Raw genomic sequence first — 26,163 nt, forward strand, 5'->3', positions numbered from 1 at the left:
CCTCTTCTTCTGTTTTTTTGGCCATGCCTCGAGGCATGCGGGATCTTCATTCTCCAGTTCCCCAGATAAGGGATGGAACCCAGGCCCGCTGCAGTGGAAGTGTGGAGTCTTAACCACTGGACTGCCAGAGAAGTCCTCTTCTTTATCCTCCTGCAATGTGGGAGACCTGGGTTTGATCCCTGGCTTGGGAAGATCCCCTGGAAAAGGGGATCCACTCCAGTATTCTGGCCTGGAGAATTCCCTGGACTGTATAGTCCATGGGGTTGCAAAGAATCGGACATGACTGAGCGACATTCACTTTTTATCACAATATCTATCTATATAAACAATAGCATTATTGGCTGGATACCATACGCCAGCTACTCTGCTTGGCACTTTTCCAGGCATTATCTCATTTAGTCCTCAAAACACTCCCATTGGGAAGTGAGGCTTCCTTTCTTGGTCATAGTGTCTCTGTGGGAGCCAGCAATACATGGAGCCCATGCAGGGCGCTCTGAGCTGATGGGAGACTGCAGGATGGGGCTGGACCCAAAGTCTCACTAGCAGGCAAGGACAGCTACCCAGGGGGGTTGGAGGCAGAGGGAAGGGTGGGCGTGCTTACAGTCCCTGCTGATCAGGTGTCAAGAAGGTAGATCTGCCCAAGTACCACTTGTGTGAAAAACCTACTAAGCCTGGGGACCTGAGTTCCAGCCTGATTTCTACCTGCTCATGGCTCCTAGACTTACTTTGCTTCTCATTTAGCTGTGAGGATCTTGCTGCTGGACATTGTTGTTACCCTGAACGAGGCACTATGTTGAAAGCTCTTGATGCATTAACTCATTTCATCCTGATGACAACCTTAGGAGATAGGCTGTTTTAACACCCCATTTTTAATGTTATTGGCTTAAAACAACAGAAAAAAATATTCTTCTACAGTTCTGGAGGCTAGCAGACCCAAATCAAGTTTGCCCACAGGCAAGGGGAATCTGTTCTTGTCCTAGTCCAGTTTTGGGTGGCCCCAGGCATCCCTTGGCTTATTGCTACATAACTCTGATCTCTGCCCCCATGAATCACCCTATTGTAGATGAGAAAAAAGAGAGTTGAGTATCATGTGCAAAGTCACATAATGAGGATGATGGGAAGCTAGAATTCTGTCCCTTGCAGTCTGGCTGTGGAGCTGGAGCCACTGCTCGATTCCTTTTTGTGTATCCCTGTAGCCCTGACCCTGTGCCCTGTGCTTAGTAGGACTCAGGCTGGGCTTGTTTGATGGTGACCTTGAGAGGTGGCTTGCTGTTACGAAGCAACTTTTTGGTTGCTTCTCCCCTTGAAACTCCCCATCTCCCCACCCCCATTCTCCCCATCTCCCCATGAAAAGAAACTTGAAAACTATGCTAGAAAAATATTCTTTTTTCTTTGGCCAATATTATCCTCTCTCCAGTAGAACTCTGCCCAGCTGGTTGGGAAAAAGGGAAACAGACCATAAAGGTCATGGGGTAGGTAAACATTATGGCTATTTCCAGAAAGGATGTTTATTATCAGTGAGAAATCCAGGAAAATCACAGGGCAGTGCACTTTCTGCCAAATCCATTAAAAAAGCTAGCCAGTAACCAACTCACAAAAAATTATTGTGTGATTACCTGATGCTGGAAAAGATTGAAGGCAAAAGGAGAAGCGAACAGCAGAGGGTGAGATGGTGAGATAGCATCACTGACTCAATGAACGTGAATTTGATCTAACTATCTCTGTGAGATAGTGGAGGACGGAGGAGCATGGCAAGCTACAGTCCACTGGTTCACAAAGAATCACTAAGTACATGACTTAGTGACTAAACAACAACCACCACCACCTTGTGTCCAGTACTACAGGCACTAAGGACAGGCAGAATCTAAGATACATTCTGCAAGCTTGAACTTACAGCGGACTTGGAGACTCAAGACTAGCAGGCATAAGACAGAACTGCACAAGATGCTAAATATGAGTCCTGATAAAAATCACACTGACTTTGTCATCTTTGTCTAGCCTATTGCAGTTTGCAGAAACCTCACAAGGTTATCTCATTTCAGTTCTCACAGTAATCGAGTACAATAAGTGACAGGCTGAGGGAAGGTTAGGAAGTCCAAGTTGCAGATGAAAAAAATAAGGCAAAGTGAGTGAGACTTGGATTTAGCCATTTCTAGGAAATGGCATCCCAGTCCAGTATTCTTGCCTGGGAAATCTCATGGACAGAGAAGCCTGGAAGGCTACAGCCCATGGGGCTGCAAAGAATTGGACATTCCTGAGCTAGCAACACACACAGGAGTCTTCTGACTCCAGGTCCATCATTTTTATGTCTCACAAGGAGAGCAGTGGATGGGGAGGGTCCTTGGAGGTGGTGGAGTTTGAATTTCATTGAAGCTGGATTTTGGCTGTTACTCTTGGCTAGCTAGAATGCTTAGTTGGGGCAGGGGAGAAGAAAGTACCTTTTACTGTTTTGTTTTTGCATTCAGTGACCTGGTAGGTGAAACTTGGAGAGAAATCACAATTGTGATGAACACAACAAAAATATTTGGAGTGTGCAGTCAAATGTAGAAGCTGATTTAGAAAAAGTCCATCCTTGTCTTTATCATTTTTTAAGATCAGCCTTTGCAACTTTGTAACATACATCTATGGGCTATAAAAGTTAACTCCTCTTGCTAAGCTCTAAGTAGTTCCTAGATTAGTTTGTAGTATTTTTTGTTTGCAGACAAGGGGGTCTTGCTCTCTTTGGGATCCTGCAGAGCCTTGCATGATGTTTGTTATTTTTTTCAAAAGTTTTCCCAGCACATTTCTGCTTACATCCTTTTGTCTAGAATTGTGTAAGAGGCAGAGAAAGAAAGCAGCTTTTTATTTAAAAATTAAATATAATTACTAAGCTTTTTAATTGTTGTATAGTTGATTAACAATGTTGTGTTAGTTTCAGGTGTACAGCAAAGTGATTCAGTTATACATATATATGTATCTATTCTTTTTTAAAAAATTCTTTTCCTGTTTAGGTTGTTACATAATATTGAGCAAAGTTCCTTCCTGCACCATGGTTTGTTTGGAGTAGATACCTTATAAAATTGTCTTTAATTGTACACGTGTTGGATGATAATGACCCAAGACCTCCTTTTAGCCAGTAACACTATAGATAAGCAATTCGCTCAAGTGTTCTTGCCTGGAGAATCTCATGGACAGAGCAGCCTGGCGGGCTACAGTCCGTGGGATCCCAAAGAGTTGGAAACGACTGAAGTGACTTAGCATTATAAATAAGCAATTAGTCCTGATAGCAGCTGGCTTCAGTGTGCTTGCTGAAGTCCCCAACAAATGAAGCATCCTGCTGATGTCCTGAGCAGATCACCTGAGCCAGCTGAGCACCCGGCAGATGCTCACCCACTTTGACTTAATGATTAGCTTCTGTGGTCGTGTATATATCCTCTTTACATATACAAATTGGCACAAGCATTTATTCAACAAGTATTTGAGTATCTACCCTGAGTTATGTTCTAGGCTGGGGCTGGTGAGGAGACAGATGTTAAACAAATAAATGCAAACACTTAAGTAGTGGCAAGAGTTCTAAAGAATTGCATCTGGGAGAGTAGCAGGGATGGGGGTGCGGGCGCTCGTTTAGGTGGGGGAGCTGGGAAGACCTTACTGAGGAAGAGACTTTTCTTTCTGAGAGGTGAAGAGGAGTTTATTACATTGAAAAGGCAGAGAGAGAGAGATTTCCAGGCTGCGGAGGGTGTGAAGATTCTAAGACAGGAATAAACCTGGACAGTTGGAGGAACTCTAGGAGAATTGGCCAAGGTGCTGGGAGGAGTTCAGAGAGGGAGGCAGGGGCCAGGTCACGCTGTGCACTTAGGGCCAAGTTCAGGATCTTAAGAGCTTATCACTAGGGCTCTGGGGAGGAGTTCATGGATTTGTGGCAGGGGAGTGTCAGGAGCCAGTTTATGTTTCTAGAAGATCAGCCGTGAAGGCTGTGAAAATGAGAGTAGAGACGAAGAGATTGGAGAGGTTCTGGCGTGGCCATTGGGAGGCTAGATAGAGGCATGTTGGAGAGGTGAGACCTCAAGCCAGCTGGGACGGAGTGAGAAAGAGTAAGGAGTGAGGAAGTGGAGATCCTACAGGTGTAGGCCAGTTATCTAAGGGAACAAACACAGGTGAGGGCAGGGGAGGCTTGGCGTCTACGTCTGTCTGTGTGGAAGGCGACTGTGGCCGAGGTTAGGGAGCTGAGGCCAGCTCCTCGGTAAACCAACACACACCCATCTCTGAATGGGGAGTCATACAATACTAACACTTCTAGAAGATTAGACATTCCTCTGGCTTTGTCTCCAGTGGCTGAGTAAGTTTGAAAGTGTTACTTGTCCTTCCCTGCTTTTTCTCCCCACAACCTGGCAATTTTATGATTAAAAAAATAGATGATCTTTCTACAAATATTCTTCTTCCATAGAGTCATTTAGATGTGTTAATTTGGATCATTTTTATAAATTGAATTAGGAGAACTATGAGTGGGTATGTGGGAACATTTGTGGTGAGATTCTAAGCATTTGGTCTTTGATGATCACCAGCAAGCTGCTTTCAAACTGACTTAAATGGAAAGACATCCGTGATCAGCGTGCTGCCGGGGAGATGCAGAGCCTCTCCCAAGATGTATGGGGGCGAGGCCTGATGGGGAGCTTCAGGCATGGCTAGAAGCCAGCTTTCTGCATCTTAGTGGAATCCTTCTTTACCGGGTCTTCCTCATCACATGGGACTGTTCCTCTGTACCCATGGGGATCCCGTAAAAAGATACAAGAGAGTGACATATGGTCTATCATCTGGGAATGCACGTGTAGCAGAATATGCTGGCCTGAAGATCAACAAGGAACATCACAGGGAGCCTGATGGAGTCTTGAAGAAATGATGGACTACCCAGTGACCAATCAATCGTTGAAGGGAAATGACAGCATAAACAGGACCATGGAATTGAAAATTACTCCAAAGATCAGTGAAGAGGCATCTGCCTCTTGAATGCTGCTTTCAGTAGTGCTGACTTATATCCTGACAAATCATTAGTGTGTTCAGATAAAAGAATGCCAGCAGACTAACATTTTGGGCTTGAACATGTTTGCATTTTTTTTTTGCTTTCATTCTTCTGTCATCTTGTTTGGCTTTCCTAAGTCCTGATTGGCCTGCCAAGGTGAACCTAAAATCATGTACTTGGGCTTCCCTAGTGGCTCAGATGGTAAAGAATCTGCCTGCAATGCAGGAGACCCCAGTTCCATTCCTGGGTTGGGAAGATCCTCTGGAGAAAGGAGGGGCTACCCACTCCAGTATTCTCTCATGGACAGAGGAGCCTGATGGACTACAGTCCACGGGTTCGAAAAGAGTCGGACACAACTGAGTGGCTAACAGTTAACACTTACAGTTTACTTAAGGTAACAAATTTATTGGCTAAAGAGATGGGAGAACTCCAGGGCTAAAGACTGTAGTTTGCATATTTGGATTGCGAAGAGATGCCTGGATTCTGGCAAGGGTATTTCAGCATTTTGGTCTTTGAGGTCAATAAATCATACCTTCCGGATAGTGTTTTTCTTGTGGGTTCTTAAGATCCCAGTTTTCTAAGTGTGGTACCTTCATGAGGGGGTGTCATGAGAATCCACCTGCCAATGCAGGAGATGCGGGGTCGATCCCTGGGTTGGGAAGATTCCCTGGAGAAGGAAATGGCAATCCATTCCAGTATTCTAGCCTCGAGAATTCCATGGACACAGGAGCCTGGTGGGCAACAGTTCACGGGGTCGCAGAGAGTAAGACACAACTGAGCAACTGAACAGCATCACCTCATGAGGACCCTGCCCACCCTCCTCCTCTTGGTGGTTAGCTCTTGCCTGGCTAAGATTTAGCCTCTTGGCTCTTTTAGGGTTGAACCTTCTTGGTGAAGCTTGTCTCCTCATCCCTAAATGTGTAAATACAAAGTGTCATCATATAACAGTGTTTATCTATCTTTCTATCTTTGAGGAAGTATAAAAGGTATCAGTATCCTCATACCTTCTCATCACCTCCTGAAATCACACATCCTATGGTGTAGGCACTCCGGATATGCAAAAATAGGAATCTCATGAAAGTTCATATGGTGCCTGAGAGCTTTACCTTTAAGCTGTTTCCCCAAGCTTCTGGATCTAATTAGAAATCAAATGTCAGCATGGTGCCTCTTTTTGGTGATGAGCCCTGAATTCCCTTCTTCCAGCTCCTCCAGACTTAAAATGTGGAAGCTGCAGCACACTTTGCCTTCTCATCTCATGTCTTTTATTCGGGGCTTTGAAGTAGAGAGTATACAATAGGATGTACAGTTATGTAAGGGGACCCTCACAGCTCCTGAGTTAGCTTTTAGTTGCTTTTTTACCAGTTGCTTCTCTAAGAGCACACCAGCAAACCCTTCATTTGTAAGTTAGTATCAGCAACTTGGAAATAATCCCCACTTAAATGCTATTTCTGTTGCAGGGCAGGGCTGTGTTCCCTCCCTGTTATTTGACCTGAGGTCAAACTATGGTGGAGGTAAGGAAGATAATGGCGACCTCCGTCAAAAGTTCCCACGCACACACTGTGCACTCAGGGCCCCCGACCCTGCACCAGGCCACCACCCACCCATGCCTCTGCCTGAGACTCCTGGACACTCACGGGGAAGTCTGGGCCAGTCTCTCATGGGGTCACTGCTCCTTTCTCTGGGTCCTGGTGTCCCAAAGGTTCTATTTGTACCCTCCAAGAGTCTGTTTCCCCAGTCCTGTGTAAGTTCTGGTGGCTCCATGGTGGGTTAATGGCAACCTCCTCCAAGAGGGCTTATGCCATACCCAGGTCTACTGCACCCAAAGCCCCTATCCCCACAGCAGTCCACTGCTGACCTGTACCTCTTCAGGAGACACCCAAACAAACAAACAAAATAACAGTTCTGTCTCAGTCTCTGTGGAAGCTGGAATCAAGATTGCCAGGAGAAATATCAATAGCCTCACATATGCAGATAACACTACCCTTATGGCAAGAAAGTGAAGAAGAACTAAAGAGTGTCTTGTGCTCAGTCGCTTCAGTCATGTCTGACTCTTGTGATCCCATGGACTGTAGCCCACTAGGCTCCTCTGTCCATGGGATTCTCCAGGCAAGAATACTGGAGTGTGTTGCCATGCCCAGCTCCAGGGGATCTTCCTGACTCAGGGATCAAACCCAGATCTCTTAAGGCTCCTGCATTGCAGGCAGATTTTTTACTGCTGAGCCACCTGGGAAGCCCGTAGAGCCTCTTGATGAAAGTGAAAGAGGAGGAGAGTGAAAAAGTTGGCTTAAAACTCAACATTCAAAAAACAAAGATTATGGCATCTGGTCCCATCACTTCATGGCACATAGATGGGGAAACAGTGGAAACAGTGACAAACTTAATTTTTTTTTTTTTTGGTCTCCAAAATTTCTGCAGATGGTGACTGCAGCCATGAAATTAAAAGATGCTTGCTCCTTGGAAGAAAAGCTATGACCAACATAGACAGCTTATTAAAAAGCAGAGACATTACTTTGTCAACAAAGGTCCGTCTAGTCAAAGCTATTGTTTTTCCAGTAGTCACGTATGGATGTGAGAGTTGGACTATAAAGAAAGCTGAGTGCCGAAGAATTGATGCTTTTGAACTGTGGTGTTGGAGAAGACTCTTGAGAGTCCCTTGAACTGCAAAGAAATCCAACCAGTCCATCCTAAAGGAAATCAGTCCTGAATATTCATTGGAAGGACTGATGCTGAAGCTGAAGGAAGCTCCAATACTTTGGCCGCCTGATGCAAAGAACTGATCATTTGAAAAGACCCTGGTGCTGGAAAAGATTGAAGGTGGGAGGAGAAGGGGACGACAGAGGATGAGATGGTTGGATGGCATCACCAACTCAATGGACATGAGTTTGAGTAAACTCCGGGAGTTGGTGATGGACAGGGAGGCCTGGAGTGCTGCAGTCCATGGGGTCGCAAAGAGTTGGACACGACTGAGCGACTGAACTGAACTGAACTGAAATGCTATTAGATGTTGGGGTAAAGTTTCAGAATGCCCCATGAAGGCAGAGTTAAATTATAAGGAGTGGAACTGGAGGTGGTTTTGAGCAGTGGACATCTGGGACTGTGTGGTGTAGATAGGAGGGGATGGAGTTGTCTCTCCTGCATACAGGGTCCTGCCCCACACACCCATCTACACAGAAACACACCCTGCACACCCTAGAGGAGGAAGGGTCCCATTAGTGTGGGCTGATTAGCTGATTGGACGAAGTAGACAGATCCACAAGAAGTACTGTATCGGGTAGAGAGTTCCAGTTTCAAGCATGAAAAGAGTTCTAGAGTTTCAGATGGTGTTTGCATGTTGTTATGAATGCTTTTAATACCATTGAGCTGTATACTTCAGAATGGTTGAGAGGGTAAATTTTAGGTCATGTATATTTTACTACAGTAAAAAAATCAGAAAAAAAAAAAAAAAGAAATTGAGATTGCATTGCTGTGAAATTGCATTTTCAAATGTTTTGGTCTCAGGACCTGTATATGCTTAAAAGGTTTTGTTTTAAGCTTTTGTTAATGTGAAAGTCAGTTAGTCATGTCAAACTCTTTGCAACCCCATGGACTATATAGTCAGGCTAGACTATATTCTTCAGGATAGAATACTGGGGAGGGTAGCTGTTCCCTTCTCCAGGGCAGCTTCCCAACCCAGGGATCAAATCCAGGTCTCCCTCATTGCAGGCAGATTCTTTTCAAGCTGAGCCACCAGGGAAGCCCAAGAATACTGGAGTGGGTAGCCTATCCCTTTTCCAGGGGATTTTCCCAACCCGGGAGTTGAACCGGGGTCTCCTGCATTGCAGGTGGGTTCTTTACCAACTGAGTTACCAGGTAATGTTTATATTAGAAATGAAAATAGATACATTTCAAATTAATCATTAATTCATTTAAACTAACGATAATCTCATACCATGTTAACACAAATGGCATATTTTTATGAAAAATAACTATCTTTTTTTAAACAAAATAATTATAAGTGACATTGTTTTACACTTTTACAAATTTATTTGTCTAGGTTAATAGAACACAATGGAATGCTTAGATTTGCTTCTCTACTAAGTCTGTTATGTTCTCAAACTATATCCTATGGAAAAGTCCATAGGACACTGGTGAGAGAATGAGAAGGAAACAGGAAAATAACATCTTAGTTTATTATGAAAATAGTTTTGACCTCATGAACCCTTTAAAGAACCTTAGGAACCCCAGAGGTCCCTGATGACACTTTGAGAACTACTTGGCTGGCTTGCGTGCATGCTCAATCATGTCTGACTCTTTGCAACCGCATGGACTGTATAGCCTGTCAGGCTCCTCTGTCCATGGGATTTCCCAGGCAAGAAGAATGGAGCGTGTTGCCATTTCCTCCTCCAAAGATCTTCCTGACCTAGGGATTGAACTCACATCTCCTGCATTGGCAGGTGGATTCTTTACCACTGAGCCATCGGGAGTCACTTGAGAACTACTGCTATAGAATAAATCCACAGCCAAATTAACTTTTGGTTATGTTATGTTTTTATCTCTTTTCATGTCATACTGTCTGATTTGGACCTTCACAATTCCCTGTATTGTTTATCTATGATTCCAAGTGAAAAAACTAGGTGGCTCCTGAGAAAGAGAAGTATCATATCATTCGTTGTTTTCAGGTGTGCATTCCTATTTACTGTGGGGTGAGGACTTCTGCTTAGAAGGTCAGGAAGAAAGTCTGCACTGGTCCAGAGATGGTGCCAAAAGCCATCTCTGGGGCTCTGCCCATGTCACTGCTGTGCTTGCCAGAGGGCTTGGGGTCTCTCATTTTCTTCCTTCCTGTTCTACCCCACCTTGTTCTTCCTTGTATGGAGAACTCTGAAACTCAGAGAGAAGTGAGGATGTAGACTGGAGAAAGGAGAGATGTACAAATTAATTTTAATAAGTCAAATTGAAAACTCTTTTTTAACTCACTTTTTAATAAGTAACAATAACCATTGATGAAAGCAACCACAGGATTGGAGACAATATTTGTTCTAGCAATATCTGACAAAAGAAATTCTAGGGCTTTTAGGAATTTTTAATTTCTATGCTAGTCTACAGTTTGAGTTTGCGAGAGGTATCTATGATCATAGGGCTTCCCTGGTGACTCAGATAGTAAAGAATGTGCTTGAAATGCAGTAGACCCAGTTTCAATCCCTGGGTTGGGAAGATCCCTTGGAGAAGGGAATGGCAACTCACTCCAGGATTCTTGCCTGGAGAATTCCAAACTGGGGCTTCCCGGGTGGTGCTAGTGGTAAAGAACTCACGTGCCAATGCAGGAGATGTAAGATGCAGATTTGATCAGTGCATCGGGACAATCCCCTGGAGTAGGAATGGCAACCCACTATAGTATTCTTGCCTGGCGAATCCCATAGACAGATGAGTCTGGCAGGCTATAGTCCATAGGGTCACACAGAGTTGGACATGACCGAAGCCATTTAGCATGCACACATATGATCAAAGGGAAGAGTTTATAATCAAATAAGGGGATCTCTATGTTATTGGCATTTTTGTTATTTGAGTGTTAAGTATTTGCTCAAGGGTTGGCAAATTTTTTCTATGAAGCGCAAGATAGTAGTATTTTAGAATTTGAGGACCATGCATTTTTGGTTATATCTACAAATGGTCCTGACATGATATTTTGACTTACTGTTTTTCAACTTTAAGATGGTGTGAAAGCGATACACACTCAATAGAAACTATACTTTGAATTTTGAATTTTGTCTTTTTTCTGGGCTTGGGATATCCCATTAGATTCTTTCTCATGATGTTGGGCAATGGGAGCCAGCTGCAGCTCCCACTCAGTCACGTGATTCTGACTCGCATCCCCTGGGGATCTCATTATTTTATAATTTCTTTATATTGATAAAGTTTGGAGTGAGTCATAGTGGATAGTTCTGGGCAAAACATTAAAAAAAAAAAGTCCTCCCAGCTTGGTTTCCAGGAGCTGGATGTGGATATTTGTGAAGCATAAAAACATTTTTTCTCCCTTCCAAATAATGGATTAGATGTTATATAAACCATCATATTTAAAATGTTAAGTGAAACTTCTTTTTTCACTCCATGAAATAAATAGTCTCTGTGACAGCTTACTACAGCAACAGACATTTGGCTGTCTCAGAGTTTTGTTGTAAATATGTTGAGGATTTATGATTTAGCAAAATCTGTGACTTCTAGCAGCAATAGATGCTTTTCTACAATCCTTTGGAAAGACCTTGATGTATCAGGGGCACAGACTAGGTAGAAATGATAGCTTGGTCAAACATTCTCATCCCACATCCTGGAGCCTCCAGGGAAAACTGTATGGTGTGAAGGCACCCTCTGAGCAGGCTTCTCACTCTTGATCAGATGAATCCTTGCTTTTTTTACCATTAGGTGGAACATTCATTTAGTCAGGATCCCACCAGACATGTCCCACTTGCCTGCTGATATCCCTGTGTGTCGGTGATATTGCTGAGAAGTACAGATCTGTAAGCACCGAGTATCATGCCTGTGTAGCTAGAGATGTGTGCGTGGATGTGTGGGCACATCAACATGTGTGCAGTGCCTCAAAAGAGAGTGTCTTGGAAGAGATGACACTGGAGCTCGTTTCTTGAAGACCAAACAGGAATTAACTGAAAAAGGAGGGAATCAAGGGGACCACTTCAGTGAGATTTGGGAAAGAGAGTGTACCCTATGGCTGGGGATGGGAAGGAATATGTTGCAGCCCAGGAAGAGGGGTTGGAAGTAGATGGGTGGAGACAGTGGTCAGAGATACAGGTGGGGATGTTCTGGCTTTGACATCTGTGGAAAGAAGTTTGAACTCTGTCCTGAACACACTGGGGAGCTACTGTAGGTTCATGGAAAGTGTAGACGCATTGTGACATGTAGTTTAGGAAAGTCTATGGCTGCTTGTGGAGAGGGAAGGGGTGTTCGTGAGAGGTAGGGGTGAGATGATGTCACTGACTTGACTATGAGTAGGATTTGGGGCATTAGGAGACCTCAGTCACCCACAGAGGTAATTTGACCTGATCCTTGAGACCTGAAATTCCTTAGACTTCTATAGTATTCATGTTGTTGTTTTTAGTCGCTCAGTCCTGTCCCACTCTTTGTGACCCCATGGACTGTGGCCCACCAGGCTCCTCTCACTATGGGATTTCCCAGGCAAGAATACTGGAGTGGGTTGTCATTTCCTCCTCCAGGGGATCTTCCTGCCCCAGGGATTGAACCCGAGTCTCTTGCATTGGCAGGTGGCTTCTTTACCACTGAGACACCAGGGAAGCCCATACATTATTCATACTCATATTTATATTTATAGTTCTAAGGTCGAGAGTGGAGAACTCTGTGGGAAAGTTGAATGGACTTTTCAGCCACACATCAGTTTCCTCTTCCTGCAACCCTCTCATTTCCTTTGGGTAATTATTCCTCCCTGTCTGGTTGTTGTCTTGGTGGGATGGTGGTTGTTAAGGATGCCCCTGAGATTCCTTCTGCCCCGGTCCAGCCACGGGACAGACAGACGGTTCGCCCAGCCTGTCAGGCGTCTGTCAGTGGAGGGACGGCCGGATGGAGGAGCCTCCTGACGTGTTCCTTGCTCTCCCTGGCCAGACCACTTCTTCTGTCAGTTGTTTCTGTCTCTATGTCCTCCAGAAGTGCCCCGGCTCCTGTCTGTGGCCACGTGTGGATCTTCAGGCTTCTCTTTGGCTCACAGAGCTTCAAAGAGCCTTCTGTTTGACACAGATTGGATTTGTCAGTGAGCCAGCCCAGTTGCTGTTGTTTGTATCCAAAGAGCCCTTGGTGTTATGAGAAGTGTCCAGAGGCCTCACTTCATACCTGAGCATGAAGACTAACCTCACAGCATTTCCTACTGGTTTTGAAAGGGGAACAGGGCAAATGCAAGAAGGGTGTTGGCTGGAAGTGAGTGAGGGCTGTACTAAAAGAGACACAGGAGACTAAATCTCTGCCGGTGAATTTTGCTGGCCTCTCATTGTTGCTGTGGGTGAACCTGATGCAGGTGTGTCTACCTGGGGGGCTGGGGTGGGGGTCAAAGTAGCATCAAAGAGATGGGTCAGTCTCTGTGTACTTATTCCAAGTCTTACTCAGCTGACACTCAGGGCTCTGGCAATGGTTAATGATAAAATAGAATAAGTATTTATATAGTGCTGTTCTTAGGTGGTGCAATGGTAAAGAATACACCTGTCAATGCAGGAGATGAGGGTTCGATCCCTGGGTGGGGAAGATCCCCTGGAGGAGGAAATGGCAGCCCACTCCAGTATTCTGGCCTGAAAAATCCCATGGACAGAGGTGCCTGGTGGGCTGCAGCCCATGGGGTCACGAAAGAGTCAGACATGACTAAGCATGCATGGCCTTGGTCTTAGTTAAGTTTTGGGCAGATTCAGACTCAAGCAGTGTGGATCCAGAGTTTATCCTGAAGGCCAAGGGAGCCATCAGAGCATGTTAAGGTTGTGCATTTTATTTATTTATCTTTTTTCCTTTAAAAAAAAATAAATTGGAGGATAATTGCTTCACAATCTTGTGTTGGTTTCTGCTATATGACAACGTGAATCAGCCTAAAGTGTACATGTGTCCCCTCCCTCTTGAACCCACTCCCTCCCATATCCCACCCCCTCTAGGTTGTCACAGAGCACCAGTTTGAGTTCCCTGTGTTATACAAGGCTGTGCCTTTAGAAGGTAGCTTTAGCTTGGATGGAAGAATGAATTTGAGAGTAGAGAATGTGGACAGGCCTGGGTGGGGAGGACAGTCAGAAGTCTATTGAGTAAATCATGGAAAACACTGTGTGTCTGAATTGAAGCAGAGGCAGGAGAGAGGGGAAGGAAAGGGACTTGAGACATGTTTGGGAACAGAGGATGAAGGGAAAGTGTACACGTGTTTTATTTCAAGGTCCCATTGGGACATTCGAATGGATACATCCAGTAGGCAGTTCCATGAATCCACAAGGTAGGAGGGGCTCTGGGCTGGAGATTCACACCTGGGCTCTTGAGTCGAGTGAAATTTTCAGGGAGAAGAACAGCGAGATGAGAAACCCACGGGATGGGGGAAATGACACAAATTTGAGGTCCATGGGCTGTATCCAGGCTACAGATCTGTTGATTTGGCTTACAGTATTAAAACATTAACCACGAAATTGATGACATTGGAAAAGTTGGGAAAGTTCCTGTAAAAATAAGATTAATGGATATCCTTGACCGTCTGGGGTCATCTGGCCACCTGATGCTCACAGATGAGGGGCAGTGATCCTTTTCTGGCAGGACTGGTGCTCTCCAGGTTGTCACAGTGCCCAGGTGACCTCCTCTCTCATCTTACCTAGTCCCTGCGGGTATTTTATTTTGTGAACTCAGATTTAAGCTTCGGGAAGAAGAAGCAGAGTCTCATAGGAAACCAAGAATAAGTAGCCAGAGAAGTGGCATTGGTGAACTGCAAGGGCTGGGAGGTGGGCAGAGACAAGTGCCTCAAACAAGTCACTCAGAGGTGTGATGTGAACCTCGGCTTTGGCTGTCTGGAGGTGCCTTTAGCAAAACATTGAGTGCAGCATTATGGCAAGTATTGTAGGAGAAGAAGGAAGGATGAGTGTAAAAACTGTTTTTGAAAAGCTGTGTTGCAAGGAGGAATTTGGAAGATTTTTTGTATTTTATTTATTTATTTATTTGACTGTTCCTGGTCTTAGTTACAACACAGGAGATCTAGTTCCCTGACCAGTGATTGAATCTGGGCTCCCTGCTTTGGGAGTGTGGAGTCTTACCCACTGGACCACCAGGGAAGTCCCTATTTTGTGTTATTTTTTAATATGTGTGATTTGAGCATGTCCGTATAAGGATGTATGTGATATAAAATAGTACTTCCTTTATTTGTCCTTGACTTACCTTTTATAACTACAAAAGTCCAGTCTTCCATTGCCTGGTTGGCAGATTATCCTACAAGAAGAAAGTTGTTCTTATTAAACCACATGCTCCACATGCACATGGAGTGAGGTGCTTTATACGTCTATGAAGATAGCGCTGTGAGCTTCAGATTTTATCAATATTAAAGGCAGCTTAACTATTAAGTTAAGCAGCAAAGCCTTCAAACGGGTAATTCTGCATTTTAAAAGCAGCAGTACCCATGTAGTGATTTCTTACATGTATTTACTCATGCCATTGTAAGCTCCATTTCCTTGTTTAAATCATTGGCCAGGTGAAATCTGTGTGATGATCGTATCAACCAGCATCACTTCTTCTACATTCTGAGTTAGTATGCTTTTATTGGTTGTATGCCATATGTCAATTTTTCTATTTACTTTTTTTGTATTTGTTATGCTATAACTTGATTCATTACTTGTGTGTGTTAGAACTTATCTATTTTGTCTTTGATGTAAAACTATTAAGGAAAAAAAAGTATCTCCCATCTGCACTGGCTGATAAGTAAGCTTCTTTTCATCTGTGGTGACCACAGTTTCAAAAGCATATTTTGTGTGATTTTTCTTTCCTCCCAGTGGGCAATAGAGACTTTCAAATTCGACATGGTGTGGAAGCAGCCAGTAGCCAAGAAATGTGATAAATGTCAACCAACTAATTGATTCATCAATCAATTCAGTATGCAATTTTTGAGAATCTCATACGTGTCATGTGAGGTTCAAGGTGCTGGGGATACAGTGAAGCATAAGATAAAAATTTCTGCCTTTATGGGGCTAATATCCAAGTGGGATATGAGCTTAAACAAACTATAATATAGTTTAAACAAACTGTAAATAAGATAAAGAAACAAAGCATATGTCTCTATGTATTTTACAGATTAACAAATGCTAAGGAGAAAAAATAGAGTAAGGAAGGGGGCTAGGAGTTTCATTGAGGGATATTTTAGATAGGGTAAACAAGGAAAGTGTCATTCTGAAGCTGTTATCTGAGTAAAGACCTGAAGGATGTGAGGAAGAAGGATGTGGGGTTCAATCAACTGGACGCAGAGCATTCGAGGCACAAAGATCAACCATGCAAAGGCCCTGAGGCAGGAATGTGCCTCACTTGGCAGGATTAAGGACTGTTACAGAGACTAGTCCCTGCATTGGGAAGATCCCTTGGAGAAGGAGATGTCAACCCACTTCAGTATCCTTGCCTGGGAAATTCCACTCACAGAGGAGCCTGGTGGGCTATAGTCCATGGGTCGGAGTTGGATACAGCTGAGCAACTGAGCACACGAAGAAAGAGACCAGTGTGCCAGATGGCAGTGAAAGAGAGTGAGAGGAGTAGGAGATGAAATCAGATGAGTCAGGCCAGGGAAGGGAAACTTTACTCTGAGTAAGATGGAAGTTACTACCGGAGTAACATGAAGTGATTTACAATTTTACATTCTTAACTTTTTTTGTGCCATGGAATCCTTTGGCAGTCCTGGGACATCTATGGACCACTTTTTAAAATAGTATTTTTAAATGCAAAAAAAAAAAAAAAGCCACAGAATATAAAAGAATCCAACTGTATGGAAATACAGTTACCAGAATAACCAATTTATAACTTAGCAATATATGTTCTTCTCTATTAAATCATTAAAGACGATCTAGCTATTTTGGATTACTGCAGTTCCTGGTTCTACCCAGTGGTAGCTTCTAATTTTTCAGATATTCTATAACAGTGATAATGCCAAAGGGTTTTTTGTTTTGTTTTAATTTCTCTGACCACAGCTTTGACTAGATGGACCTTTCTTGGCAAAGTAATGTCTCTGCTTTTTAATAAGCTGTCTAGGTTGGTCTTTGGAGAAGGCAACGGCAACCCACTCCAGTACTCTTGCCTGGAAAATCCCATGGGTGGAGGAGCCTGGTAGGCTGCAGTCCATGAAGTCGCTAAGAGTCAGACACGACTGAGCAACTTTACTTTCACTTTTCACTTTCATGCATTGGAGAAGGAAATGGCAACCCACTCCAGTGTTCTTGCCTGGAGAATCCCAGGGATGGCGGAGCCTAGTGGGCTGCCGTCTATGGGGTCGCACAGAGTCGGACACGACTGAAGTGACTTAACAGCAGCAGCAGCAGGTTGGTCTTAATTTTATTTCCAAGGAGCAAGCGTCTTTTAATTTCATGGCTGCAGTCACCATCTGCAGTGATTTTGGAGCCCCCCCAAAAATAAAGTCTGTCACTGTTTCTACTGTTTCCCCATCTATAGATGCCAGGCTCTTCATTTTCTGAATGTTGAGCTTTAAGCTTTAAGCCAACTTTTTAACTCTCCTCTTTCACTTTCATCAAGAGGCTCTTTAGTTCTTCACTTTCTGCCATAAGGGTGGTGTCATCTGCATATCTGCGGTTATTGATATTTCTCCCGGCAATCTTGATTCCAGCTTGTGCTTCATCCAGCCCAGCATTTCTCATGATGCACTCTGCATATAAGTTAAATAAGCAGGGTGACAATATACAGCCTTGACATACTCCTTTCCCGATTTGGAACCAGTCTGTTGTTCCATGTCTGGTTCTAACTGTTGCTTCTTGACCTGCACACAGATTTCTTAGGAGGCAGGTAAGGTGGTCTGGTATTCCTATCTCTTTAACGATTTTCCACAGCTTGTTGTGATCCACACAGTCAAAGACTTTGGCGTAGTCAAAGCTATGGTTTTTCCAGTAGTCACGTATGGATGTGAGAGTTGGACTATAAAGAAAGCTGAGCACTGAAAAATTGATGCTTTTGAAGTGTGGTGTTAGAGAAGACTCTTGAGAATAACTTGGACTGCAAGGAGATCTTACCAGTCCATCCAAAAGGAAATTGGTCCTGAATATTCATTGGAAGGACTGATGCCAAAGCTGAAACTCCAATACTTTGGCCACCTGATTCGAAGAATTGACTCATTTGAAAAGACTCTGATGCTGGGAAAGATTGAAGGCGGGAGCAGAAGGGGACGACAGAGGATGGGATGGTTGGATGGCATCAGCAGCTCAACGAACATGAGTTTGAGCAAGCTCCAGGAGTTGGTGATGGACAGGGAAGCCTGGCATGCTGCAGTCCATGGAATCACAAAGAGTTGGACACGACTAAGCGACTGAACTGAAAGCTGAATTACTCTGACTGTTCCTTGTGGCTGAATAGTTCAGGACACCTGGGGTGTGGTCTCATGTTTCAGCAGATTCTCTGTATGGCCACATGCAATCCATTTTGCTTCCATAGGGACATCTCTCTCCTGGGTAACTCCCAGCTCACCAAGGTGTGGACAGTACAAATTCTTCATATTCTGAGAAGAAAGAATCTATTTAAATATGTCCAGGGACTTCTTCAGAGAAGGTGATGGCAACCCACTGTAGTATTCTTGCCTGGAGAATCCCAGGGACGGGAGAGCCTGTTGGGCTACCATCCATGGGGTCGCACAGAGTCGGACACAACTGAAGAGACTTAGCAGCAGCAGCAGCAGCAGAGACTTCCCTGGAAGTCCAGTGGTTAGGACTCTGAGCTTCCACTATTGGGGAATCCCTGGTTGGGGAACTAAGATCCCACAAGTCACAAGGCATAGCCAAAAAAAAAAGTAAAATCAATAAGTCTAGGTCATATGGCTACATCTTGGGCGAGTCCAGCCATTTTCTGCTCTCTACCTGCTATAGGCGTTTTAGGCCCCACATATTACACGAGTTCTTTCCTCTACTTGGAGAGCAGCCTTACTCTCAACTGTTCTTCTTTACTTGTTCGTATCTGACCCAACTCTTAGGGCTCAGCTCTGATATACCTGGTCAGGCAGTGTCCCTGCTTCCCCATCCCAGGGGACCCTTTACCTCCTCTGAACTGCAGCACCTTCTCAGTATCTCCTCTTGTGTTGATATTCTGCCTTGGGTTGCAGTTGTTTATTTACCTATTTACTTTCCTCCAACATTTTCTAAGCTCCTTAAGCACAGAGGGCAAGAGCCGTGTTGTGTTTTGTCTTCCGTTATTTCCAGGACAGGCCTGTCTTAAAGCAGATGGAATGAAAAGCAGAAGCTTACAGTCCTACACGTGATGGCAGAGCACATCGGCGGAGGGCTCTGTCTCACCCAGACCTGTAAGTTGACTTAATGTCTGCTCTTCTGCCTCTCCTCCCTTCCCAAATACTGACCAAGGCTGCTTATGACCTTTTATTTTCCCAAGTAGAAATAACTGTTTTCTTCAGTGTTTTTGTAATACTTTAAAGAAATTCACAGAATGCTGAGAGGTACAGAATAGAAGGCAAAAATCACCCCAAATTCCATCATTCAGAGAGAATGTGTTTAACATTTTGGGGCATATTTGTATAGTTTTTTTTTTTTTCCATTTCATAAAGGTAGACATAGTTTATAAAGATCAGATCATGACACTATTGTATTATAATTATTTTCTTCTCTTACTTACCATTTTGTGACTTACTTTTCTTGAATCTCTGGACAATGGAGTCCAGTGGATGAACAGGGCTTTAGAGCATCATTATTTAAACTGTCAAACCATCACTTAGGAGCTACTGACTCTGGAGAGTTAGTTAACTTCTCTCTTTGCCAGTTGCTCCCTCTGTAAAATGAACCCAGTGGAAATACTACTAGTCCAAGTGTTGTGAGGATTAAATGGATTCAGGTTTGAACACTTAGAGAGGAGCCTGACTTGGTATGCAGAGCTGTTATGATCATGTCAGCATTTCTAATGGCCACAGAGTATTCTTTGGCATGGCCCGCTCCTAATCTTATTTCACCATTCCCCTATCGATGGACTTTTAGGTTGCCTTTATACTCTTATGAATAATTAATGATGCAGTGACATCGTTGTATCTACATCCTTGGACATATGTCTGATTTATTCCTCAGGATACATTCCAAAAGGTGAAACTGTGGGATTTTATGATATACATTACTAGTGTCCTCCAGATTTCCTTTAATCAGTTGACACTGCTACTATCATTGCATGATAGATTCCCCACCCCACCCCGTACCCACAGAACTGTTTTCTTGCAGTTGATCATTTTATCACTGTGTTAGTGTAGATGTTGGATGCATCAGTCATGTCATTGCAAACGTGGGGACAGATAAGACTGAACTCAAAGTCTAAAGTCCCCAGGTGGGATGATTTTCCTGTTTCCTGGTTGCAGGCTGAGCCCCTGCTTGTCAGCCGTGAAGCTGGGGGACTGCTGCAGAGTGGAGGGAGGCAGGGCATTCCTCCCTGGGGCCAGTGGAATGGTGGCAGTCGAGGAGGAGGACCACGCTAGGGGCAGTGGCAGTGTGGTTTTGCTTTTCCTTACGAGGTGCACGGCCTTCCACAGGACCCTCTTTACCTTCCTGTTTGTGGCTTGTGTTTGAAGATGACTCAGCAGCAGCTTGCTGCCTTTTACTGCTCCCCAGGGGAGGTCGTCTAGGAACAGAACCCTGGGGGAAGACAGTGGTGTTCAGTTACCATGCTTGTAGCCCTTGGGATGTCTGGGGATGGTGTTGCATTCACTCATTCTGGATGGCCAAGAGAAGTATAATTTGTATTAACCCTTCAAATATCATTTAGAGGCCTTGCTTTAGCAAGCACTTACTGGTTTTCTCTCTGAATACCATAATCCCTATCAATTTATTTTTAATTCCTGAATATTTTAGACCCTGGGAAGCTTTCATTTTCCTCTTGAGACAGAGAAAAAGGAAGGAAAAAAAAAAATCTTGGTTAACTTAAGGATTTTTCCTATTGACTTAAGGTATTTCTTTTTTAATGGCCTCTATATTTTATATTTTGGGCTTCCCTTGTGGCTCAGGTGGTAAAGAATCCACCTGCAATGTGGGAGACCTGGGTTTGATCCCTGGGTTGGAAAGATCCCCTGGTGATGGGAAAGGCTACCCACTCCAGTATTCTGGCCTGGAGAATTCCATGGACTGTATAGTCCATGGGGTCACAAAGAGTCAGACATGACTGAGCGACTTTCACTACCACTTTCATATTTTATTTGTTTATTATTTTATTATTGGAGTATAGTTGCTTTATAATGTTGTATTAGTTTCTGCTGTATGACAAAGTGAATCATCTGTATATATATGCATATATCCCTTCCCTCTTGAGCTTCCCTCTCACTTCCCCCATCCCCCCTCCTCCAGGTCATTAGAGCACCAGCTGAGCTTCCTGTGCTATTCAGCAGCTTCCCACTGGCTGTTTTACACGTGGTAGGTATATATGTCAGTGCTAGCCTCCCAGTTTGTTCCACCCTCCCCTTCCCACTCTGTGTCCACATGTTCATTCTCCACTGAAATTTGATAATTTGGAAAAAATAAGTCGTTTGGAGATAGATATTCTTAGTAAACTACTTTCTGAATTAACTAGACAGGGTTGTATTATTCTGATTGCTTTGGATTATAGGATTTAAATATGATTTTACTGGCACATTAAATTCTACTATGGTGGCCTGATTGCATTATTTTAACTTTATTTAAGCAAAACCCTTGACCACAGTTCTTACTAATGAAGCAAGCTAGAGGTAGGGTCAGCGTTTACCTTTTCTTTGTCCTTGTATCGCGTCATTACTCTTAGATTTTATGGGAAATTAGTCTGTAAATGATGAATAGGGGCAAGACTACCAAACTGATATTTTGTGGCAGATCAGAGTTTCCACAAGATTGGCAGCTTTGATTAGTAGTGGGTGTGGCCAGCAGGAGCCCCGGGCCCACAGGAAGTAGGCCACATCTTTGAAACTGTATGAATGTGTGGCCCTGGGTATTATTCTAGTACTGAAAATGTTAGCAAACAGAAGACCGACTCACTGAGAAAATCACTAATCTTTACACTAGACTCAGGATTCAAGTTGTGTGATGCATGCTTTGACTTTCAACAAAAGGTTAACCTTGCTTTTATCTTTCCTCATTTGAAAAATTTTGCTTGTCTGACACCAGAAATGCCAGCACTGAATTCTAAAAGAATATGTGTTTTGGGGAAATTTCCCCAGCCCCTGACAGCAGATGAAGTATTAGTACAATCTGTCTTTCTGATCTTTCTGAACTTCCAGCTCCCATATAGGTGTCTGAGGTGTTTTTCACTCTTCTTGCTGATTTTGAGGGGACATTTGGCAGTATCTGGAGATATTTTGATTGTCACACCCTGGGGGACAGGAAGGAGGTATACTGATGGCATCTAGGTAGAGTCCAGTGCATGTATGCATACTCAGTCGCTCAGTCACGCCTGACTCCTATGACCCCATGGTCTGTAGCCCACCAGGCTCCTTTGTCCATGGAATTTCCCAGGCAAGAATACTGGAGTGGATTGCCATTCCCTCCTCCAGGAAGGATCTTGCTTCTCTAGGGCATCTTCCCGACCAGGGATCACACCTGTGTCTCCTGCATTGACTGAGCCACCTGGGAAGCCTTTGGGTAGAGGCCAGAGATGCTGCTAAGTGTCCTGTAGTGCATAGGATATCCCCCAGGAAAAAAGAATTATCCGGCCTCAAAATGTCAGAGGTGCTGAGGCTAAGAGTCCCTGCTATACAAGTCTGCAAGGTCAGCACGTCTCCAGGGAAGTCGGCGGATTGCTAGGAGGGTGCTCCAAGGTGTCATTTACCTGGTAACCTTATCACGGATCTGAGTCAGCTCTGTCTCAGACTTGCAACTTCAGAAACTCAGGTATCCCAGAGCTGAGTAAATAAACTTCTGTTTGCTTTACTAAGTTCCACTCTTTAAATAGAAGTGGTGGACAGAGTGGACACTTGTGTCAGCTGCATAGCTTATTTGCTCTGTGTTGGCAAGGAACCTGGGAACTGAAATCACCAGCAGATGACTCAAGGAGCTGAGAGTCAGAACAAGGGGAGATTTGGGAATATGTAATGCTATCTGAGACTCTGAGCTCTGGAGACTTAAAACCCCACTCTAGATGTATCATATCAGTGTTGGAGATGCTGTGTCTTCAGGATAAAACTCTTCTTCTTTAGAAAGTGCTGGAATGGGTCTTGGCAACCAATTTTGATCTTTGACTTTCTTCCCCTGCTTCCATTGCTGATCCTCTGCCTTTCATTATCCATATTGGTTCTTTTAATTAATTTACTGTTTAGTCTTGTTGGCTTGGGGGAGAGGAATTGGCTAAAAACAAAAACAAAAACCTGTCAGGTGTCATTGTAAAACAGAGACAATTAATTTGAAGATTGATATTAGGACACTGTCCCTAACTGCAGGCTTCTCAGTATTGTGGGTGGCACTGAAGTGACAACATTTCAGAAGAATGTGAGCAGGGCAGTGACAGGTGCTCTCAGCATTCTCTACAAACTCAGAGGACACAGACCTAGGCTGCAGTGTCACTTGGAGTGCTGCTTTAAGTTCTCAGGCTCTGGTTTTAAAGTTTAATTTTGGGAGAGCAACATTATTCCTGTGATTCTCTGGGAGAATGATGCAGGGAATCATTATCAGTCTTGTGTACTGTCTGCTCGTCTGTTTGATTCTCCTCGTTCTGTTCCAAGATTGGATGTCAGGTCTCCGGGTGATGAAAGAGTCCTATCTGCCACTTAATCTTCACCTTTCCCCTCTCAATATTGGAGGTGGTCATCGTGTTCATTTTTGAAAGCTGTAGTCAACCCAGCAGGAAATATAGCCAGGCTGGACGGGAGCCCAAGAATGCCACCGAGGGTCTCCCTTTGTCCTGTAAAGAGAGGAATTCTGCGGAGGCTGGAGATACTGAATGAGCTTGATGTGTTTTGTCCGGATCCTGCTGAATCACTCAACAAAGTCAGAAACCAGCATAAGTGCAAAATCACGAATGCTCCAGTCTTTTTTTTGTTTTTGAACAGTTGCACACAGATAGGGATGATGGGAACACAGAAACAGAACCAGTTGGTGGGATTGTTCAGCAGGAAGAGGGGAATGTGTCAGATGTACACATTTTTCTTCCCCTCAAACCTGCTGGTTTGGGCCATGTCTGCCATCTCTCCTAGTTCAGTTCAGTTCAGTCGCTCAGCCGTGTCCGACTCTTTGCGACCCCATGAATTGCAGCACGCCAGGCCTCCCTGTCCATCACCAACTCCAGGAGTTCACTCAAACTCGTGTCCATCGAGTCCGTGATGCCATCCAGCCATCTCATCCCAACCTTTCCTTATTTTCCCCCAAGGGCTAGAAGAGGATCTTGATTTTCTATACTCATTGAAATCAGGCAGACCTACCTGAGTTTGAATCTCATCTGTGGTACTCACAGGTGTGGAGCTTTGGGCAAACAGTGTCTTTGAGCCTCAGTGTCCCACCAGTAAAATGGGAAGGTTCCTGGTGTGTTGTAGGGACCCGGAAAATGCTAGTTATTGTTTTACATGGAGAGGTCACACCTAGTGTATGAATGCCGTAAGTAGGGGATGGACTGACATAAATTCACATCAGTTCAGTTCAGTCATTCAGTCGTGTCTGACTCTTTGTGACCCCATGGACTGCAGCATGCCAGGCCTCCCTGTCCATCACCAACCCCCAGAGTTTACTCAAACTCATGTCCATTGAGTTGGTGATGCCATCCAACCATCTCTATCCTCTATCATCCCCTTCTCCTCTTGCCTTCAATATTTCCCAGCATCAGGGTCTTTTCCAGTGAATCAGTTCTTCACATCAGGTGGCCAAAATATTGGAGCTTCAGCTTCAACATCAGTCCTTCCAATGAACATTCAGGACTGATTTCCTTGAGGATTGACTGGTTGGATCTCCTTGCAGTCCAAGGGATTCTCAAGAGTCTTCTCCAACACCACAGTTCAAAAGCATCAGTTCTTTGGTGCTCAGCTTTCTTTATAGTCCAATTCTCACATCCGTACATGACCACTGGAAAAACCATAGCCTTGACTTGACAGACCTTTGTTGGCAAAGTAATGTCTCTGCTTTTTAACATGCTGTCTAGGTTGGTCATAACTTTTCTTCCAAGGAGTAAGCGCCTTTTAATTTCATGGCTGCAGTCACCATCTGCAGTGATTTTGGAGCCCCCCCAAAATAAAGTCTGCCACCATTTCCACTGTTTCTCCATCTATTTTCCATGAAGATATTGGACTGGATGCCATGATCTTAGTTTTCTGAATGTTGAGCTTTAAGCCAACTTTTTCACTCTCCTCTTTGACTTTCATCAAGAGGCTGTTTAGTTCTTCTTTACTTTCTGTCATAAGAGTGGTGTCATCTGCACATCTGAGGTTAGTGATAATTCTCCCGGCAGTCTTGATTATAGCTTGTGCTTCATCCAGCCCAGTGTTTCTCATGATATACTCTGCATATAAGTTAAATAAGCAGGGTGACAATATACAGCCTTGACATACTCCTTTTCCTATTTGGAACCAGTCTGTTGATCCATGTCCAGTTCTAACTGTTGCTTCCTGACCTGCATACATATTTCTCAAGAGACAGATCAGGTGGTCTGGTATTCCCATCTCTTGAAGAATTTTTCACAATTTATTGTGATCCACACAGTCAAAGGCTTTGGCATAGTCAATAAAGCAGAAATAGATGCTTTTCTGGAACTCTCTTGCTTTTTCGATGATCCAGCACATGTTGGCAATTTGATCTCTGGTTCCTCTGCCTTTTCTAAAACCAGCTTGAACATCAGGAAGTTCACGGTTCACATATTGCTGAAGCCTGGATTGGAGAATTTTGAGCATTACTTTGCTAGTGTGTGAGATGAGTGCAATTGTGCGGTAGTTTGAGCATTCTTTGGCATTACCTTTCTTTGGGATTGGAATGAAAACTGACTTTTCCAGTCCTGTGGCCACTGCTGAGTTTTCCAAATTTGCTGGCATATTGAGTGCAGCACTTTCACAGCATCATCTTTCAGGATTTGAAAATTGGAATAGCTCAACTGGAATTCCATCACCTCCACTAGCTTTGTTTGTAGTGATGCTTCCTAAGGCCCACTTGACGTCATATTCCAGGATGTCTGGCTTTAGGTGAGTAATCACACCATCATGATTATCTTGATCTTGAAGATCTTTTTTGTACAGTTCTTCTGTGTATTCTTGCCACCTCTTCTTAATATCTTCTGCTTCTGTTAGGTCCATACCATTTCTGTCCTTTATTGAGCCCATCTTTGCGTGAAAATTTCCCTTGGTATCTCTAATTTTCTTGAAGAGATCTCTGGTCTTTCCCATTCTGTTGTTTTCCTCTATTTCTTTGCACTGATCACTGAGGAAGGCTTTCTTATCTCTCCTTGCTATTCTTTGGGACTGTATTCAAATGAGACTGAGACAGAACTGTGTTTGAGCGTCTCCTGTGGAGGCACAGGTCGGCAGTGGTCTGCTGCAGGGACGGGGCTCT

General features: G+C 44.0%; 1 protein-coding gene across 4 annotated transcripts in view; it reads left to right on the forward strand.

Moving 5' to 3' along the window:
* The window catches only part of KCNS3 (potassium voltage-gated channel, delayed-rectifier, subfamily S, member 3), a 48,305-nt gene that overhangs the window by 3,305 nt on the left and 18,837 nt on the right, over positions 1-26,163 (forward strand). The window contains exon 2 of one of the 4 annotated variants that reach the window (XM_010840513.1): positions 18,892-18,992. The exons of 2 other annotated variants lie outside the window; for them this stretch is intronic. The gene's annotated coding sequence lies outside the window, so the exon portion shown is untranslated. Of the gene's footprint in view, positions 1-18,891; positions 18,993-21,048; positions 21,088-26,163 lie in introns of those variants that run through there. One more of the 4 variants, XM_010840516.1, reaches the window with a different exon arrangement.

Source organism: Bison bison, unplaced genomic scaffold (genome assembly GCF_000754665.1).
Source record: "Bison bison bison isolate TAMUID 2011002044 unplaced genomic scaffold, Bison_UMD1.0 scf7180017864145, whole genome shotgun sequence".
NCBI classification, from domain to species: Eukaryota; Metazoa; Chordata; class Mammalia; order Artiodactyla; family Bovidae; genus Bison; species Bison bison.